We start from the raw sequence: 20,633 nt of genomic DNA on the forward strand, positions 1-20,633 counted from the left end.
CCTCCACTGCCCCCAAATCTTGAGGGTAGCCGCCACCACCGGACTCGTGGTATACCTCGTAGGAGGGAGCGGCCACGGCGCCGTTACCAGGGCCCCCAGGCTTGTATCTCCACAGGACGCCCTCTCCATCCGTTTCCATGCTGCCCCCTCCCCCTCCATTACCCACTTGCGCACCATCGACACATTGGCCGCCCAATAATACCCCGAGAGATTGGGTAATGCCAGCCCCCCCCCCCATCTCTACCCCGCTCCAAGAAGACCCTCTTCATCCTCGGGGTCCCATGCGCCCAAACAAAGCTCATGATGCTGCTAGTCACCCTTCTAAAAAAGGCCCTAGGGATAAAGATGGGCAAACATTGAAAAAGGAACAAGAACCTCGGGAGAACCGTCATTTTGACGGACTGCACTCTACCCGCCAACGATAGCGGCACCATGTCCCACCTTTTAAATTCCTCCTCCATCTGCTCCACCAGCCTGGTAAAATTAAGCTTATGGAGAGTCCCCCAACTCCTGGCCACCTGCACCCCCAGGTATCTGAAACTCTTCACTGCCCTCTTAAATGGGAGTCTCCCAATTCCCTCCTCCTGATCACCCGGGTGTACTACAAATACCTCGCTCTTGCCTAAATTTAACTTATAGCCCGAGAAGCCCCCAAATTCCGCTAACAGCTCCATCACCCCCGGCATTCCCCCTTCTGGATCCGCCACATACAACAGCAGGTCGCCCGCATACAGCGATACCCGATGTTCCTCCCCACCCCGCACCAAACCCCTCCATCTCCCTGACTCCCTCAACGCCATAGCCAAAGGTTCAATTGCCAGTGCAAAAAGCAAGGGGGACAGGGGGCACCCTTGCCTGGTCCCACGGTAGAGCCTAAAGTACTCCAATCTCCTTCCATTGGTAACTACACTTGCCATCGGGGCCGCGTAGAGCAGCCTCACCCATTTGATTAATCCCTCCCCGAATCCGAACCGCTCCAGCACCTCCCACAGGTACCCCCACTCAACCCTATCAAACACTTTCTCTGCATCCAGCGCCACCACTATCTCCGCCTCCCCCTCCACTGCCGGCATCATAATAACATTTAGAAGTCTCCGCACATTCGTGTTGAGCTGCCGTCCCTTGACAAATCCTGTCTGATCCTCGTGTATCACCCCTGGCACACAGTCCTCTATCCTGGTGGCCAGGATCTTCGGCAGCAACTTAGCGTCAACATTGAGGAGTGAGATAGGCCTGTATGATCCACACTGCAAGGGGTCATTATCCCGCTTCAGGATCAGAGAGATCAGTGCCCGCGACATCGTCGAGGGCAAAGCCACCCCCTCCCATGCCTCATTGAAGGCTCGCACCAACAGGGGGCCCACCAGATCCGCATACTTAATATAAAATTCCACCGGGAACCCGTCCGGCCCCGGCGCCTTACCTGACTGCATTTGTCCAATCCCCCTGACTAGCTCCTCCAACTCTATCGGCGCCCCCAGCCCCTCTACCAGCTCCTCTTGAACCCTTGGGAAACATACCCTGTTCATGAAGCTCTCCATCCCCCCTCTCCCCATCGGAGGTTCCAACCGGTACAGTTCCTCGTAGAAGTCCCTAAAGACCCCATTTACTTCTGTCCCCTTCTGCACTACATTCCCACCCCTGTCCGTCACTCCACCAATTTCCCTAGCCGCATCTCGCCTGCGGAGCTGATGCGCCAACATCCTGCTCGCCTTCTCCCCATACTCATACACCGCGCCCTGCGCCCTCCTCCACTGTGTCTCCGCCTTTCTGGTGGTCAACAAGTCAAATTTGGCCTGCAAACTACGCCGTTCCCCCAGCAACCCCTCCTCCAGTGCCTCCGCGTATGTCCTGTCCACATCCAGGAGCTCCCTCACCAGTCTCTCCCTCTCCTTCCTCTTCCTCCTTTCCCTATGGGCCCGGATGGAGATCAGCTCCCCCCGGATCACTGCTTTCAGAGCCTCCCAGACCATCCCCACCCGGACCTCCCCCGTGTCATTGGTATCAAGATACCCCTCAATACTTCCCCGGACACCTCCTCATCAGCCAGCATCCCCACATCCAGGCGCCAGAGCGGGCGCTGGTCCCGCGCCTCCCCAATCTCCAGATCAACCCAGTGCGGAGCATGGTCTGAAATCGCTATGGCCGAATACTCGGCATCTTGCACCTTCGGAATCAATCCCCTGCTCAGGACGAAAAAATCTATTCGGGAATAGACCCTATGGACATGGGAGAAAAAGGAATACTCCCGCGCTCTCGACCTCCCAAACCTCCAGGGATCCACCCCTCCCATCTGGTCCATAAACCCCCTCAGCACTTTGGCCGCCGCCGGTCTCCTACCCGTCCTTGAACTGGACCGGTCCAGTGGGGGTCCAGCACTGTGTTAAAGTCTCCCCCCATGATCAGGCCCCCTGCCTCCAGGTCCGGAATGCGGCCCAACAAGTGCATCATGAAGCCGGCAACATCCCAATTCGGGGCATATACATTAACCAGCACCACCTTCTCTCCCTGCAGCCTACCCTTCACCATAATATATCTGCCCTCCTTGTCCGACACCACCTCAGCCGCCTCAAACGCCACCCTCTTCCCCACCAGAATCGCCACCCCCCCCGGTTCTTCGCGTCCAATCCTGAGTGAAAAAGCTTCCCCACCCACCCCTTCCTCAGACGAACCTGGTCTGCCACCTTCAAGTGGGTCTCCTGGAGCATAGACACGTCCGCCTTCAGCCCCTTCAGATGAGAAAATACCCTAGTTCTCTTAACCGGCCCATTCAGCCCCCTCACGTTCCAGGTAATCAGCCGGATCAGAGGGAAACCCGCCCCTCTCCCCCGCCGGCTAGCCATAGCTTATCGACTGCTCGCCCCAGGCCAGCTCGCCCCGCCTGACCCGTTCCCCATGGCGATAACGCCTCTCCTCTACCCCCCCGGCCAACACCAGCTCCTTCCTGGCCATTCCAGCAGCAACCCGGTATCCCCCCCCCCCCACCCCCCAGGCTAGGACCCCTCCTAGCCGCGATGTACCCTCCATGGTACTTCCGTGAGTCAGCTGACTTCTGCTGACCCCGGCAGCTCCCGCCAAAACCCGGCCCTTCCCGACATCGGGTCATCCCCCTCCTGCCACTCCTCCTTGGCACCGCTTCAGCGCGGGAAAGAAAACCTGTAGAGGCCACGCCCCCACCTCCAGCTCTGTCCCCCCTGCCCCACAGCGCGGGAAAGCAGAGGAAAGCCCGCGCTTTCACACTGCCACACCCCACCCTTCTGACGCAGCTCCCCAAAATTCAGTTTCACCCCAACCCCCAGCCACGTACAGAAGAGAACACATAAAGCACATACCCCAACGTTCCCCACATACCCCACACCCATACCCAACAGACAAACCCACCCGGAAACAGAGTAAAAAGAAAACCAGCATAAAAAAAACACGTGTCAAAATTGAAGAACAGCAACAGCGAAAACAGCAACGGCCATAGTGTGTCCCCAGACCCTAGTTCGAGTCCAGCTTCTCCGCCTGTACAAAGGCCCATGCCTCCTCCGGGGACTCAAAGTAGTGGTGCCGGTCCTTATATGTCACCCACAGACGCGCAGGCTGCAGCATTCCAAATCCGACCTGCTTGGCATGCAGCACCGCCTTCGTCCGGTTGAACCCGGCCCGCCGCTTTGCCACCTCCACACTCCAGTCCTGGTAGATTCGCACTACCGGATTCTCCCACTTGCTGCTCCTCTCTTTCTTGGCCCAGCGCAGCACACACTCCCGGTCACTAAATCGATGGAACCGCACCAGCACCGCCCGCAGGGGTTCATTTGCCTTAGGCCTCCTGGCCAGCACTCTGTGGGCTCCCTCAAGCTCCAGGGGCAAATGGAAGGACCCCGCTCCCATCAAGGAGCTCAACATCGTGGTCACGCATGACGGGTGATCCAACCCCTCCAGCCCCTCCGCCAGGCCCAGGATCCTCAAATTCTTTCGCCTCGTGCGAACGTCCAGCTCCTCCAAGCGGTCTTACCACTTTTTGTGAAGTGCCTCGTGCAACTCCACTTTCCCCACGAGGACCACGGCCTCCTCCTCCCGCTCAGCGGCCTGCTGCTGCAACTCCCGAATGGACACCTCCTGGGCCGCCTGGGTCTCAAGCAGCTTGTTGGTAGTCACATTCAGGGAGTCCAGCAACTCAGCCTTCAGCTCCGCAAAACAGCGCAGAAGAGAGGCCTACTGCTCCTGCGCCCACTTCCACCAGTCCTCGGGTGTTCCGCCGGCCGCCATTTTGTCCTTCTTCCTCCGCTTTTCTTGGGGAGCTGCTGCAGCTTTTTCCTTTGCCCCACTCCGGGTGAGCACCATAAATTATGGGGAATGCTCCTCTAGACACCTTCCCCCACTGGGATTCGTCGGGACAGCGCTGTTTGGGGCCCTGAAATCGGCCCAAAAGTCCTTAAGTAGCGGGAGCTGTGGTGCGGCTTAGCTCCGCATAGCCGCAACCGGAAGTCTCCAAAGCCGATTTTCTGACCGCTCCACTCCTAGTCCAGGCCATCCACCGGTGGAGAATCTGAGAAGGAGTGTTCCCACACGGGGAAAAGTCCAAACAGCACCACTACGAGCCCTTAAAAGAGCCCCAAAGTCCGAAAATAGCGAGAGCCACTGAACATGCGGCTTAGCTCCGCATCACCGCTATCGGAAGTCCGTCCCCGCTTCTTCAATGGCCTTGGTGAGATCTTTTCATAGTTCTTCCCTCTGCTGCTAGAATTCAGCTTTCATAAAGGCCCTCAAGTCAGCTCGAGGCCTCTAAGCTGGCCCTTCCCCCGCCTGCATGCTTGCAGAGGCTTTTGTCTGCTGCTGCTTCAGCCCAATCTTGCACTGTTTCTAAGGGTCTGATAACCAAGAAACATACTATTCCTGGGGGAATGTTCTCCTCGAACATTCACCTCCGCCTTTTCATCGAAATTTCAACCCGTGCCGCCCAAAAAAGAGCTCTTTTCTGTAACCTTGGGCAGGAGCTGCCTCTGTGTGATCAATCACTCCATGGTGCACACCAGAAGTCTCTGTCAAGGGTATTCTGATCTACCTTGTGGTCCTCCTAGACTCTGGCATCGTCAGGGACTTTTCTTAATTTCTGTTTTCCTGACTTCTCCCACAAACATCGCAGCATTTGTTCGTAAATGTTGCTTCAAAACTTGCACCATCCACCTCCCAACTTCCCTTTTCCAATTATGTCTTTACTTTGTAAACATAGTTTCTGTGCCAGCAACAAGCCTTTATCTTCTTAGTATGCCTGCCTCGGAATCAGAGGTTGATAAACAATTCCATGGTAATGTGTGCGTGTTCACAGGTTATTTTAAGACTGTGAATTGTTTTGTGACCCATGCTGTTCTCAGCCAAGAGGAAAGCTGACGCTAATTGCAACATATCTGCCTTGTGGGTGGAGCTTAGTCAATTCAGTGGAGACCAGGGCCGGGATTCTCTCCTACCCAGCGGTGCGGGGGGTCCCGGCGTGTTGGAGTGGCGTGAACCACTCCAGCATCGGGCAGCCCCAAAGGGACCAGGCCCTCACATTGAGGGGCTAGGCCCACGCCGGAGTGGTTCCCACTCCGCCGGCTGGCTTGAACGGTCTTTGGCGCCACGCCAGCCAGGGCCGAAAGGACTTCGCCGGCCGGCGTAAGTCCGCGCATGCGCCTGAGTGTCAGCGGCTGCTGACATCATACCGGCGCATGCGAAGGGGAGGGGGTCTCTTCCGCCTACGCCATGGTGAAGACCATGGCGAAGGTGGAAGAAAAAGAGTGCCCCCACGGCACAGGCCTGCCCGCCAATTGGTGGGCCCTGATCGCGGGCCAGGCCACCGTGGGGGCACCCCCCCCACCCCCGGGGTCAGATTGCCCCCCCCCCCCCCAGGACCCCAGTGCCCGCCTGCGCCGCCAATCCCGCTGGTAAGGTAGGTTTAATCCACTCCGGCGGGAGAGGCTTGTCAGTGGCGGGACTTCGGCCCATCGTGGGCCGGAGAGTTGCCGCAGGGGACCCGCCGACCGGCGCGGCGCAATTCCTGCCCCCGCCGAATCTCGGGTGGTGGAGAATTCGGGACACAGTGGGGGTGGGATTGACGCCGGCCCCGGGCGATTCTCCGACCTGGCGGGGGTCAGAGAATCACGCACCAGAGATCAGTTTTGTGGTCTGTCTGGTTTATTTCAGTTCTATTCTAGTTCCTTATGTTCTTATAATAATAATCTTTATTTCAGCAAGTGGTGCTGCTGGCCAACATGGGTGCTCTCTAGAGTAAAAGATGAGAAGATAAGAGTGGGAAGGGGATGGTCTAGCTTTCGGAGCAGTGTTACAATTTACCAAGAAATGGTTAGATGTCTGGACGGAATAAATTCGGAAAAGTCCCTAAAAATGACAGAGTACTGTTCTCAAAGCACCATAAGGCAGATCAGAATTTCCATGATGCTGAGCTTATGGAAATTCTGATTTTATTAATGCCAGAAATTATTTGATAAGTATACATCCTGAATTGTCCATGCAATCTGAGGCACACAATTCATTATTAGTGGCTTCACCAGGCGTGGGAGGTCCCTATGAGGGAGACTGGTGAGGCATATAATGATTCTGCACCATAACAGAGATTACTTGTCAACTATTGACAAGTTCTCTAAACTATTGGAGATGTAATAATGAATGAACAATCAAGGGTTTTCTTGACTACCAATAGGCAACGGGGAATATTTAGACATAATTTTCCCTCAGGAGATGAAATGGGTGCAGCAGAATCTGCCACATAGTACTTTGAAAGATCACCTCACATTGGCACATATTGGCAAATATTGCACACATTATTTCCCTGATTAGCGTTTTCCTTAATACAATACCGTACTGAGCCCACCAGGGGTTCCGATGATGGGGAAATGCTGAGAAATCACACATCAGGTGGCACTCCTTGCATGAACCTGGGAAACAGGCACCTTTTGCCCGAAAAACGCCCGCAAACAACATAAATCATCCTCACACCACCAACAAGGCACAGAAGGAGGAAAGAATGCCAAACAACAGCCAGTCCAGAGAACGTGTGGAGACTAGGAGTGGGAAGAGCCTGGAAAAACAGCAATCAGCCGAGCCGACCAGTGCACGAGGCAGCAAAACTCTGACTTTGCCAGAGCGAGAGGAACCAACATCAGGGGAGGATGGAGAATTGAGGAAACATCGAGAAGAAACAAAATCGGACATACAAGCTGCGGTGAAGGGTGTGGGGACCGAAGCTCTGGCGACCATGCAAGTGGCCCTGGACAAAGCCGAAAAGTGCCTGTAAGCCCAGGAGGCAACAATTAAAGAACTGGAAAGGGCCGCAATGGACCAGGGCGGCCGGATTGTTGCCCTGGAAAAGGAGGTGGCAAGGCTGGTCGCGTCCCAAGGCAACCTGAGAGGAAAGGTTGAGGACCAGGAGAACTGGTCGAGGTGGCAGAATCTACTGATTGTGGGCCGACCAGAAGGGATGGAAGGTAGGAACCACACATAATATGTGGCCCAAATGTTGGGTAACCTGGTGGAAAGGGATAGCTTCCCCAACCCACCAGAAATCGACAGAGAGCACTGATCGCTCCGATCAAAGCCCAAAACCGAGGAACAGCCGAGGGTGATAATTGCAAAAATGTACCGGTACCAGGACCGGGAGAGAATCCTGCACTGGACTAGGCAGTCCAAAAACTACAGCTGGGAAGGTCACAAGATCTGGATCTACCAGTATATTGGGGCTGACGTGGCCAAGCGATGGGCTGAATTTAACAAAGTGTAGGCCGTGCTGTGCAGAAACGGCAAAAGATTTGGAATGTTGCACCCAGCTAAGCTCTGGGTCACATAGCAAGACAGGGAATACTTTTTCACAGTCCCTGCGGACGCTGACAAGTTTGTCGCAAAGAATGGCCTGGAGAGGCAGCAGCAGAGGGAATGATGAAGAGCCCGCAGAATGAGACTCAGATAAGCACCATAGAAAGCATCCTATCTGGCTGCATCACAGCCTGGTATGGCAACTGCTCAGCCCAAGACCACAAGAAACTTCAGAGAGTCATGAACATAGTACAGTCCTTCACACAAAGCTGCCTCCCATCCATTGACTCCATCTGCACCTCCCGCTGCCTGGGGAAAGCGGGCAGCATAAACAAAGACCCCTCCCACCCGGCTTACTCACTCTTCCAACTTCTTCCATCGGGCAGGAAATACAGAAGTCTGAGAACACGCTTGAACAGACTCAAAAACAGCTTCTTCCCCACTGTCACCAGACTCCTAAATGACCCTCTTATTGGCTGACCTGATTAATACTACACTCCTGTATACTTCACCCAGTTACATTGCGTACCTTGTGTTGCTCTATTATTTTCTTTTCTTTTCATGTACTTAATGATCTGTTTCAGTTGCTCGCAGAAATTTTTTTTCACTGTACCTCAGTGCATGTTACAATAAACAAATCCAATCAATCCAATCGCCTCCCTACCTACCCCGCCTCCCCCCCCCCCCCCCCCCCCCCCCCCCCCTTCACTGCTGTCCCCCATTCTTTCCTGCTGGGTTTTGCTACCTCACCTTGCTCTCCCCCCACCCCGGGTCCTCTCTCGCTTTCCTCTTTCTATCATGTCCTGGCTATTTCTCCCTGCTCCAGGCTACTTATTTATTTATGCGTTGGCCACAAACAGGTCCCGGAACAGTCAGGTGAATGGATGCCATGTTTTGTCGAAGCACTTTTCCGATCCACGGATGGCGAATTTGATTTTCTCCATTTGGAGAAATTACGAGAGGTCGGACAGCCAGTCTGCAGCTTTGGGTGGTGCTGCTGACCGCCAGTGGAGCAGGATTCTACGGTGGGCAATTAGGGAGGCAAAGGAAAGGGCGTCCACGTGTCTCCTCATGAAGAGATCTGGCTGGTCTGATACCACAAAGACCGCCGCTTTTGGGCATGGCTCCACCCTCATTCATACTACTTTGGGCTTTGCCTCGAAGAAGGTTGTCTAGTGCCCAGCAAGCCTGAGCAAGACCAGAACATGTGGGCGTGGTTAGCCGGGCCTTCTTGGCACTGCTCACATCTATCCTCCACCTCCACTATCCTGCGCATTCGGGTTCTGGTCAATGGGCTCTATGTACCACTTTTAGCTGTGTTAGGTTGAGCCTCTCGCATGTAGAGGAGAGGTTAACCCTGCGCAGTGCTTCGCTCCAGAGCCCCCACCCTATTTCAAACCCCAAGTCTTCTTCCCATTTCCTCCTTGTCGTGTCCAGTTCAGTGTCAGCCCTCTCTATCAATCGTTCGTACAAGTCACTACAGTTCCCTCTGCCTTGGAAGTCTGCATCCAGTAGCTCTGTAATAATGTCTGTTGTGGTGGTTGCGGGTACGTCCTTGTCTCTGTAGGAGGTTTTTAAACTGCAGGTATCTGAGTTTGTTGCCTTTAGCTAGTTGGAACCTCTCCGTCAATTCGTCCAGTGCTGTGACCCTGACGTCGGTGTATAGGTCCCTGACTGTCAATGTCCCCCCATCCTGTCTCCAGGTGGCATCAGTGAGTTCTGCATGAACCTGCGGTTATTGCAGATGGGGCTTTGTCGGCCATTTAGACCTATCATTCCTACTACAGAACGAGAATTAGGATAGTAGCCCGTCAGCTAAATAAGAGGACAATGTTCATGCGACAACGGAGGTTATGGACCCAGAGTGACCTAGACGGTGTCCTAGACGGGGCGCCGGTAGTCCTTGTTAATGTGTACGCTCCCAACTGGGATGACACGGAATTCATAAAGAAGACCCTGACGGAAATCACCGACATAGATACACACCAACTGATCATGGGGCGGGGGGAGGGGGGGGGGGGGGCGATTTATCCATCCAGGAGAGAAGGAGTTCTCCATCTTCTCCCAAGTACACAATGTTTATTCACGGATCGACTTCTTTGTAGTGGGAAAATCGGTGCTTCCAGGGTGGAATACTCCATGGATCATAATCTCCGACCCCGCTCCACACTACATGGATGTGAGGTTCGAGACAGGCCTGCCCAATGCCCCACATGGAGGTTGGGCACGGACCTCCTGGCAGATGAGGCTTTCTGTCACAGGCTATCGATGAGTAAATTACTAATAACCAGAATGGGGAGGTCTCACCCTCCACGTTCTGGGAGGCGCTGAAGATTCTGATCAGCAGTGAAATTATAGCCTACAAGGCATGGAGAGATAGGGAAGAGAGGGTGGCTAGGGAACAGCTAGTCGACTCCATACTGGCGATACCCCAAGGCCCCGACCCTAGAGCTCTTGGCGGAGAGGAAAAAGCTACAAATGGACATTAACCTGTTCTCCACAAGGAAAGCAGTGCACCAACTCGGCCAGGCATGGGGGACCCTGTACGAGTACGGATACAAAGCTAGCTGCCTGCTGGCTCGCCAGTTGAGAAAGTAGGCAGCCACGAGGGAAATTGCTCAGATTAGGGATAGCAAAGGTAAATTAGTAGCAGAACTGGATAAGATCAACAAGGCATTAGAGACCTTCTGCCAGGGGCTATATACCTCCGAGCCCCCAGCAGGGGGCTTGAGGATGAAACAGTTCCTCAATGGACTGGACATACCAATTGTGGAAGAAGACAGGAAACGGAGCCTGGGAGCACTCGCTATGACAGCACGGTAGCTCAGTGGTTAGCACTGTTGCTTCACAGTGCCAGGGTCCTAGGTTCGATTCCTACTTGCGTCACTGTCTGTGTGGAGTCTGCATGTTCTCCCTGTGTCTGCATGGGTTTCCTCCGGGTGCTTCGGTTTCCTCCCACAAGTCCCGAAAGACGTGTTAGGTAATTTGGACATTCTGAATTCTCCATCAGTGTACCCGAACAGGCGTCGGAATGTGGCGACTCGGGAATTTTCACAGTAACTTCACTGCAGTGTTAATGCAAGCCTACTTGTGACAATAATAATGATTATTATTATTGTTAGACTGGAATTTGCGATTTCAGGTCTATTTTTCAAAAGCCGCTGCTGCATCACCTTTCCCATTCCAGAACCAAATCGGTGCTCCTCAAAGCACAGATTTAATTTATTTCTCATACTGCTTTCAAGACCTGGAAAACCTGGCTCAGGAGTTGCTCCGTGATCCTATGGGGCGAGTGCGCTCCACTCCCGCAAGGAAGTGAATGCCTTCAACTGGACCAAAAGTAATTTCTGAAACCTTGGAGGAAATTTCCTGTGCCCCCCCCCCCCCCCCCCCCCCCCCCATGGCTGGTGTATTTCCAGTCAAAGGACAGCGCACAGAATAGAATGGGTGGCCAGTCCATCACCTTCCCACCCACCCATGAGCTGTTCCCCATTATACAATGGATGGGGGAAAGGCTGGATGGAGGGCGGCAGCTCATTTTTTCATGACGTCGAGCTAAAAGGTGGAAAGAAAGGACAGTGCCTTCTTTTGGGGTGGGGGAAGGGTGTTTCCTGCGCCCATCGGGAGCACCATCACAAAGCGGTATCTCAACTATGTGTCCTCTCTCCGGAACCTGAGCTACCAACTTCTTAAAGATATGTTATAAACACCAGACTTTGCAGTGTGACCTACATCCTACCAGTTAATAAATAAATAATTCACACTGCAGTAACTGTATTCTCTTCTTTGCCTTGGGTAATGTACAGCTCACAGGTCTAAGTATTAACAACTTCAGATAGCATTCTCCCCATTTATTTCATGATGATAGTGACCCCTAAATGAATGCACCAGATGAATGTACAAAGTAAGGATATTCTAGCAAGTTAAAATGTGCCAGACTCACATCAGTTTTATTTTTGCATGCGGGAGCTGTACTAATATGTTCTGGATTCTTAGCTTCCTGCCTCAAGGAGCAATTACATCATGTAAATTTCACACTGTTTGATGGGTCTTGTGATTGGTGAACAGTGAATTTAACAGATGACAGAACTTATTTTCCCATTCGTAACATGGGGTGTACAGTCTGTACCAAAGCACCTTGCCAGAGAAGAGATACTAGTCAAATGACTAATTAGAATCCTGGGATGCAAGATATTAAGAAAGAATAGCAGAACACCATGTCTTCATTACAAGCAGAGATTTGCTTGGAAAGAAATCACCATTGCAATCATTCTTCTGTGACATTTACAAACATGGATTTTCACATTGTTATAAACCCTGGGAAGAGGGAGAGCATAAGTGGGTGTCATTCCCTTCCTCCAGTCAGTGATTCTTGGACCACGGAATTACAAGTTGATATTACTACCGGACAGTCAGGTGAAACCCCGCTTGATCGATTCTAACTTTTATTTCTTGTTCAGAGACATGGATGAACAGAGTCACAAGACTGACGATTGACTTTTAACAAAATAATAAAATATTTGCTAAACAAGAAATGATTAACTACAATACCCACTCCCTCACACCAGCTATACCTTTACAGATATATACACATTTGGAAGAGTAACAGAAGTTACAATTGATCTAATACTCTAATGTTGTCAGTAAGTACAAAGTCCAGGTAAACCACACTCTGCTACTAAGTGACAAATGTCACCCAAAACAATTCTGTGTTATACTGTCAGCCAACTGGTCTCATTGGAACGCTAGCTTTCACATGAGGGTTTCTAAACTCCACTTTCAAAGAACACACTTGGAATCTACCCCCTAACAATGTTCTCCCTCTCAGATGCCTTCACCAATGATCCACCTCCAGGCTTTCAACTTCTCATTTCAGTATTCCTCTGCCCTGGAACACCACGTGCATTTCAGCTTCCACACAATCTCTCAGGTACCCAGCCACGTCAGCAGAGCACCACTGCTTCACAGGCTGGATTAAGGTGTCACTAACCTCAGGGTCATCACGCATGTCTGGCTTCTCACTCGCTGACTTCTCCAGATCGGCACCTTGTAGCCTGTATTTAATTGGGAGCCTCGCTATTCCCCTTTCTTTAACGTCAGTAAACAGGACCTTGTGCAGATTTCGATTCTTTTTCCCTGTGAAATCAATCTTCCTGGGGTGCCTCTTTTCATTCTCCAGTTTCTGCAACTTTCTGTTTTTTAGCTTCTGGGATTTGCTTTCTGCTCCTCTGTATTATCCTACCTGCAATGGCAACCTTTATAAAAAACCTCTTGCTGTGGGTTACCTGGTTCCAGACTGACTAACGTCTTCTGCTTTTCAGGCAAGAGTTCAGTATTCCATTACACTCCATACTTGTGCATTGTAGATGGTGGACAGACTTTGGGGGGTCAGGAAGTGAGTTACTCGCCGCAGGATTCCTAGCCTTTGACCAGTCACGTTAGCCACAGTATTTATATGACTCGTCCAGTTGAGTTTCTGGTCAATGGTAACCCCCAGGATATTTAATGGATGGAAACAGTGGCTTCCACACCCCATTCCCAAAATGGACTCCTAGGATAGGAAACTGGGGCAGCAAATGTTTTTCCACAGCAAGAAATTAGTGAACTTAGTGAAATTAAGCACTGTTGTTAAACTGGTACATGAAAAGAAAAGAAAATAATAGAGCAACACAAGGTATCCCACCTGACAGCCCAGCAGGTCCATCTCCCACACCACTTGCCTGTGCGTTATTTCAGAGTGACTCTGACAGTCAATGCTGCCTGTTATTCACTGTACTCTGCACAGCTTTGTGCTATGAACCAACAATTCTTCACAAATTGATTATAATGAGAAATAGTGTGGGTTTTGCTGGATTCAGAGTTGACACTCAGGAGACGCACAAGCTGAAACTGCAGATACACACTGATCTCCCCACACACACCATCCCAGCCAACAAGATGGCAGTGAGGAGAGTGGCACCACATTTCACAGACGCCGAGCTCGAGACACTGCTGGATGCTGTGGAGGCGAGGCGGGCGACCCTGTACCCCAGGTGGGAAGGAGGCTGCCAGCCACCGCATTTCCCAGGGCCTGCACACAGGTAGCAGAGATGGTCAGTGCTGTGGGCAACACTGCCCAGACTAGTCAGCAGTGCAGGAAAAAACTGCACAAACTGCTCACGGCGGCCAGGGTGAGGAGGCATGTGTGTGCAGCAAGGTAGCACAGTGGTTGGCACAATTGCTTCACAGCTCAAGGGTCCCAGGTTCGATTCCGGCTTGGGTCACTGTCTGTGCGGAGTCTGCACATCCTCCCCATGTGTGCGTGGGTTTCCTCCGGGTGCTCCGATTTCCTCCCACAGTCCAAAGATGTGCAGGTTAGATGGATTGGCCATGCTACATTGCCCTTAGTGTCCAAAACTGCCCTTAGTGTTGGGTGGGGTTAGTGGGTTATGGGGATAGGGTGGGGGTGTGAACTTGGGTAGGGTGCTCTTTCCAAGAGCTGGTGCAGACTCGATGGGCGGAATGGCCTCCTTCTGCACTGTAAATTCTATGATACTAGATAATGTCCCTGGAGCCGCTTCAGTAGGAAATAACTGTACAAAGTCCTCAGGGCGGCCAGGGTGAGTAGGAAGCAATATGCCCCAGGCAGCAACCACCTGCCGCACACCCATAACCCCACTGCCCCCCCTCATCCGGTGAGCAGTCAAAACCCCACCCTGCACCACATGCTGGTATCCATACCAGCCGCCATGGCTGGAGGAACTGGTCACTGATGTTACCAGCCACACACCAACTGGGCTGCATGCATCGGACTGCCTAACACCTAACACCTCGCCCCAGGAGAAGGCTCCCCATTACAATTACACTACCCTCACACCTAAACCACCCCCATTGTACCCCCACTTTTACCCCCACACCCCTGGTCCACCATCACCCCCTACTCCTCCTCGGTCCATGATGCAATCATGCGGCTTATCTTGTGTCTTGCAGGAGCTGCTGGTGATGGAGCGGGCCCTTCTGGCATCCCCCGCCACTGACCCCAGACACAGCAAGAGCCCCAGATGCCGACCAATCACGAGGACGATACTGACATGGAAGACAGCCATCGGCCTGAATCTCAGGACGCCCCGGAGCTCGAATTCAGGATCACATGGATTTCCCATCACAGCTGTCACCAAGACCCTCCACTATCCCAGAGACATGCACCCCGGTTGGGCATGTTAGTGAAGAGGCTCCTGGGACACTACCTGGTGCGCACCACCCACATGCTCTGGTACAGCTGGTAGGAACTCACAAGGGGGCAGTTGGTCAGAGGGCAGGCCGACCCCAAGGATTAGCTGCCGTCCAGATGTGTTTTGGGCTTCTGGAATGGACACTCCCATCGATTGTGGAGATTCAGTCACAGAGCCAGGGACTACATGAGGGGTTGTCGGTGAGCATTCAGCACCTGCAGGAGCAGGAAGTGGTGCCGACAATGCGTGTCACCCAGAGATGCCCCAGTCCCAGAGGGAAATGGCGCTGTTTCTGGCTGATGTGACCCAGACCCAGAAGGTGGTGGCGCAGTTAATGGGTGATGTGGCGAAGTCCCAGATGACAATTGTCCACTCCCTGGACTCCATGACCGCGAGCATGCAGACCCTGGTCGAGACCAGAGTGGGCCTCCAGGACTGGCAGTGTCAGGTGTTGGGGGAGTGTCAGGGGAATAGCTCTGCTCGGATCCCTGTCCCATGGAGTAGCCTGGGAAGCCATCAGGCACCCTGAGGCAGGAGGAGGTGATGGAGCCCGTGCTGGTAACTCTTGCAGTGGAGGTGGCACAGCACCTCAGACTACGCCCCTACTGTCCCTGGTGCATCTGGTGGGAAGCGGGCAGAACAGGGTGGCACCACGCCACCTGGGACACCCAAGCAGCAGCCGGGCTCATCCAGGCCCGGTCACATCAGAAGGCGCCCCCCCAACGGGGACCCAGGACGCAGGACGGGAATCACAGAAGGTCACCTCCACTCCTGCTGTACTGTCTGGGGATCCTCCTAGGCGTAGCATTATGCCCCATATGCCAGAATATTAGGCACCAGATAAGATGACACGGGTTCAGGGCACAGTTTAGCGATTGGGGTTAGGGCAGTAATCTGTTTATGTTTCCACATTAAACACCTATGCACAATGCTACCTCGGTGCTGTGACACATGGGTGCTGGCCCCAGAGAGGGCCCGGTGGGGTGGGAGGTCCAGGAGTGGGGGGGGAGGAGGAGAGGTGGTTGGGGGGGGGGGTGGGGGCGAATGGGAGGATGTTGGGGGTGGGCTTGGCCCAAGGACACCGCAGTTCAGCCAGTGCTCACCACCCTGATGCTGTCGTCGTTTCCCCACCACCACACCTCCGCCACCCCAGGGATTTGATGGAGCCATGTGATGGAATGGCCAGCTCGCATACAGGGATGCAGGTGCACAGTGGAAAGTGCTACATTGGGCAGGAGTCAAATGTTGTCAAACAATGCGGAACACCAGAATTCATCGCTACACAGGTTGTTAGCATCCTCCATCCCACGGGGCAAGCCCATTGTTACCGCCAACATAGGGCCCGCACCCCGTAGTGCAGCGGGTATATCATGGGGGTGGGGAGACGGGGGAAGTGTCCGTACCCTGGCCAGTCCTCCCCTCTCCCAGTCAGTGAACCTGGAGGCGATCAGAGTGTCCCGTGTGCATTGGCCTTGGCACACACGTCGTGCGGCCTCCCGACCTGCCCGGGCCCAATGTCCTGCCCATCCTCGGCCTTCCCTGCATCCTATGCAACAGACGAAGTGTGACATTCATCTTCCTCCTCAAGCACATCACCCCTCTGCTGCACAATGTTGTGGAGAACGCAGCAGGCCATCACGATGTGGGCGACACTCTCAGTGCCATACTGGAAAGCCCCTCCAGAGCAGTCCAGGCACCTGAACCGCATCTGCAGAATGACGAAGCACGCCCCTGATCCCTGTTTGGGCATCGTTGTAGCGGGGCATGCATCCCATCGATCATCTCCTGGACCCGGGGCATCTTGGCGATGTTGGCAAACCCCGCTGCCCAGGCATCCTCGTGTGCTCGGTCCACATTGAGAAGGACGTATTGTGCCGACTGGGCATATAGGGCCTCCGTGATGGCATGGATGCACCTGTGCACTGAGGTCTGTTCGGTCCCAGACAGGTCTCCGCTTGGCTCCCGTGGCATACAAGTCAAGGCAAACTTCACTTTGACAGCCACCAGGAGCGGTATCCTCCCCCATAGCCCCGCAGTGCCGGGTACGCATGATCTGGCAGATATGTCGCACTGTCTCTCTGCTCAGCCAGAGTCTTCGACAGCATGCCCGGTCCGGCAGGTTCTCGAATGAGAGGCGCTGCCAGTATACATGAGGTCTCATGCAGCACATCCTTTGCACCTCCTCCTCCTCGGCCTACTGGATGGCCGGCTCTCAGTCCTCAACAACTGCCTCCTGTTTCTCTGGGACAGGTTCCACTGCTGCAACTTTCTCCTCCTCGAGGAGCTACAGCTCATACAGCCGCAGGGCATTCCCCACGGATCAGCGACTAGGAGGAAGGCCACCATTGCTGGTTGAATTCCAAAATCCATTATCTGCAGGGGGTGAAAGGCTGACATGTTGGCATGGTGCATACCTCCGTGCCTAATCAGGTCCAACGGCCTACATGGTGGTCCCGGTTGGCACTGTTGACTCTGTCCCTGCATGTCCCTACCCCAACCCTCCCCCAATCCTGCACCCCTAGCCCCGTCGGTGCCCAGTACCGTCGGGGTATCTGGCCCTGGAGCCTGTCCCTGCTGCCAGGGGTACCATCGGCTGGTGCTGCCCTTGCCAGCGGTAGGCTCCGCGTCTCCCATCCGATTCCCCCCCTGTAGGGGTTATTGTGGGCATTGCCCTTGGACGGGCCACGCGATGCTCTGCCAGCAGGTGCAGGCTGGTTGGGGAGTGTGGCATGGCAGAGGGTGGGGTGTGATGGGTGGTGGGGTGGAGGGTGGGGACTTGGGTGTGGGGCTGGTGGGTGGGGGCACTCTGCAGAACCAATGGGTTGTCAGTGCGGTGCGTAGCAAGATGTCTGCCATGCAGGTTGTGGCACTGGCAGTCCATGCCAGGACACCGCCCCAGTCTCATGGGGGGGTCACCCCGGCCCCACACCCATTCCCATCACCCCTGCCCCCCCCACATTCCCATCACCCCTGCCCCCCCCACATTCCCATCACCCCTGCCCCCCCCACATTCCCATCACCCCTGCCCCCCCCACATTCCCATCACCCCTGCCCCCCCCACATTCCCATCACCCCTGCCCCCCCCCACATTCCCATCACCCCTGCCCCCCCCACATTCCCATCACCCCTGCCCCCCCCACATTCCCATCACCCCTGCCCCCCCCTTCCCCCCCCCACCCTAGCCAACCTGGCAATTGTCAGGACCAGCAGCCAACGGTTGCTCCTCTCTGTGTCCTACCTCCTCTCTCTCCATCATCAGCCATGACACTTGTTTCTCGATTTTTTAAAAGGACAAGTGAACCTTGTCACCGGGAGATCCCCCCAGTGGTGGCGGAGGCCCCAGAGAATACTGGGTCAGACCCGCTAATGATATGCAAACGGCGTTTACTGTACGTGCAGCGCGGAACGCATTGACACCGGAAAATTGCAATTTGGCATGAACCCGGCATCTACCAGGATTTTGGCGTCAAAACAGATTCTCCGTCCAATTGCCTTTCCCGATTTCGGCGTCGCCCGACGGATAATACTGCCCAGACAGTTTGGTTCTCTCGCAGGATCAGGTCAAACTGGTCACAATGATTTCTTCCTCCAAACCCAGTCCTTCCTGGTTGCAGGCTGACACAGGATCAATCTTCCTGTAGTCCTCAGCACCGCAGCTGTTGATGTTTGTAAATGTTCAGTGGCTTGAAAGCTTTTCCCTTCTTTTCAGGATGAAGAGTTCCGGCCACATGTTCAGCAGATGGCACTCAATGATCACAGATTCCAAAAGACTATTTCCTCTTCACAATTTGTCTGTTTAACTGTGGGTACAAACGCTGGGGAGACTGAGACTTCACGGAGGCACAATCAATTTAAATGGCTCCATCAACCTGTTCAGGATAGTATAAATAATCTATTTGAAGTGCAGCAACTTTTTACAATTTGATAGCATTAACCAGTTTTCTAAGATATTATGGAAGTGGAAATGAATGAATCATCAACAGTTTTTCTGACTGTTGGGGATTAGGGAATATTTATACAGAATGTTTCCTCAGGAGATTAAATGGATGTGTGAAATTTGAGTTTGAGTAAACTGTATGCGCACGGTGCTTTCATTTTCCTCAGATTTGTGTCCCATATTGTAATCTCTGAAGCCTCTTCTTTTCATGAGGTACTTGGGCCAGATGCAACAGCAGAGTTTGAAACTTCTTCCAACTTCTTCCATCGGGCAGGAGATACAAAGCTCTGAGAACACGCACAAACAGACTCAAAAACAGCTTCTTCCCCGCTGTTACCAGACTTCTAAACGACCCTCTTATGGACTGACCTGATTAATACTACACTCCTGTATGCTTCACCCGATGCCAGTGTCCTCCTGTCCCTGGCACATCTGCTGGGCAGCGGGCAGAAATGGCAGCACCACGCCACCTGAGACACCCGAGCAGCAGCCAGGCCCACCCAGGTCTGATTGCTCCGGAGGACGGCCGCCAAAGTGGACCCAGGTCACAGGGTGGGAATCAAAGCAGGCCGCCTCCACTCCTGATGTACCATCTGAGGATCCACCTAGACGTAGCGTTAGCGCCTGTAAGGCCAGAAAGTTAGACACCAGTTAAGTTGGCACGGCTGCAGGACACAGCTTAGTGATAGGGGCTAAAGCACGTATCTGTATATCTGTTTGCACATTAAACAGCTATGCACAATATTACAACCTGCCTTGATGCTCTGTCAGAACGGTGTTAGGGGTGGGCTGGTCTGGGCTGGCTGCAGAGGAGCACGGCGGGGGGAGGGGAATTGGCGGACACTGGGGGTGGGCTTGGCTCAGGGACAGCAGTTCAGCCAGCACTCACCGCTCCGGTGCCACCTCCACCCTCCTCCCCCCACGTCCCCACACCCCCCACTGTCTCCACCACCCGAGGGATTTTATGGGACCGTGCAATGGAATGACCAGCTTGCATACAGAGATCACCCAGTTGGACCGTGGAAAGTCCTACCGTGGGCAGAAGTCAGACGTTGTCAGACGATGCAGTGCACCAGAGCTCATTGCAGAGTGGGTTGTCATCATTCTCCGTCTCATGGACCGGACCCGCTGTAATTGCCAACCCAGGGGCCGCTCCCGTAGTGATGCAAGTATGTACCAAGGAGAGAGTTGCAGGTGGAGGTCCGTGCTTGGACACCGCCCCAGTCCCGTGGGAGGGTCACCCCAGCCCCGCGGCCCGTTCCCCCGTCATCCCCCTCAGCCCTGGCAGGGCCCTCCCACCTCCCCATAGCCAACCTGGCCAATGTCAGGACCGGCAGCCCACGGTCGCGCCTCTCCGTGTTCGACCTCCTCTGTCTCCCTCATCAGCCACTCTGCCTATTTCTCAATTTTTAAAACCACAAGTGAACCTCACCGTCGCAAATTCCCCCCAGTGGAGGTGGAGAATCACGGAGGCCCCGGAGAATACCGGATCAGGTCCGCTATGATATGCCAATGGTGTTTACTGTATATGCAGACTGGAATGCATTGACGCCGCTGTTGGGGCACCGGAGAATTGCGATTTGCTGTGAAACTGGCACCTGCCACGATTTTCCGCCCAATTGCGTTTCCTGATTCCGGTGTCAGCTAACCAAGAATCCCGCCATGATTCTTTCTTTCAGTCTCTGATGTGG

The sequence above is a fragment of the Scyliorhinus canicula genome, chromosome 2 (assembly GCF_902713615.1).
Source record: "Scyliorhinus canicula chromosome 2, sScyCan1.1, whole genome shotgun sequence".
NCBI lineage: Eukaryota > Metazoa > Chordata > Chondrichthyes > Carcharhiniformes > Scyliorhinidae > Scyliorhinus > Scyliorhinus canicula.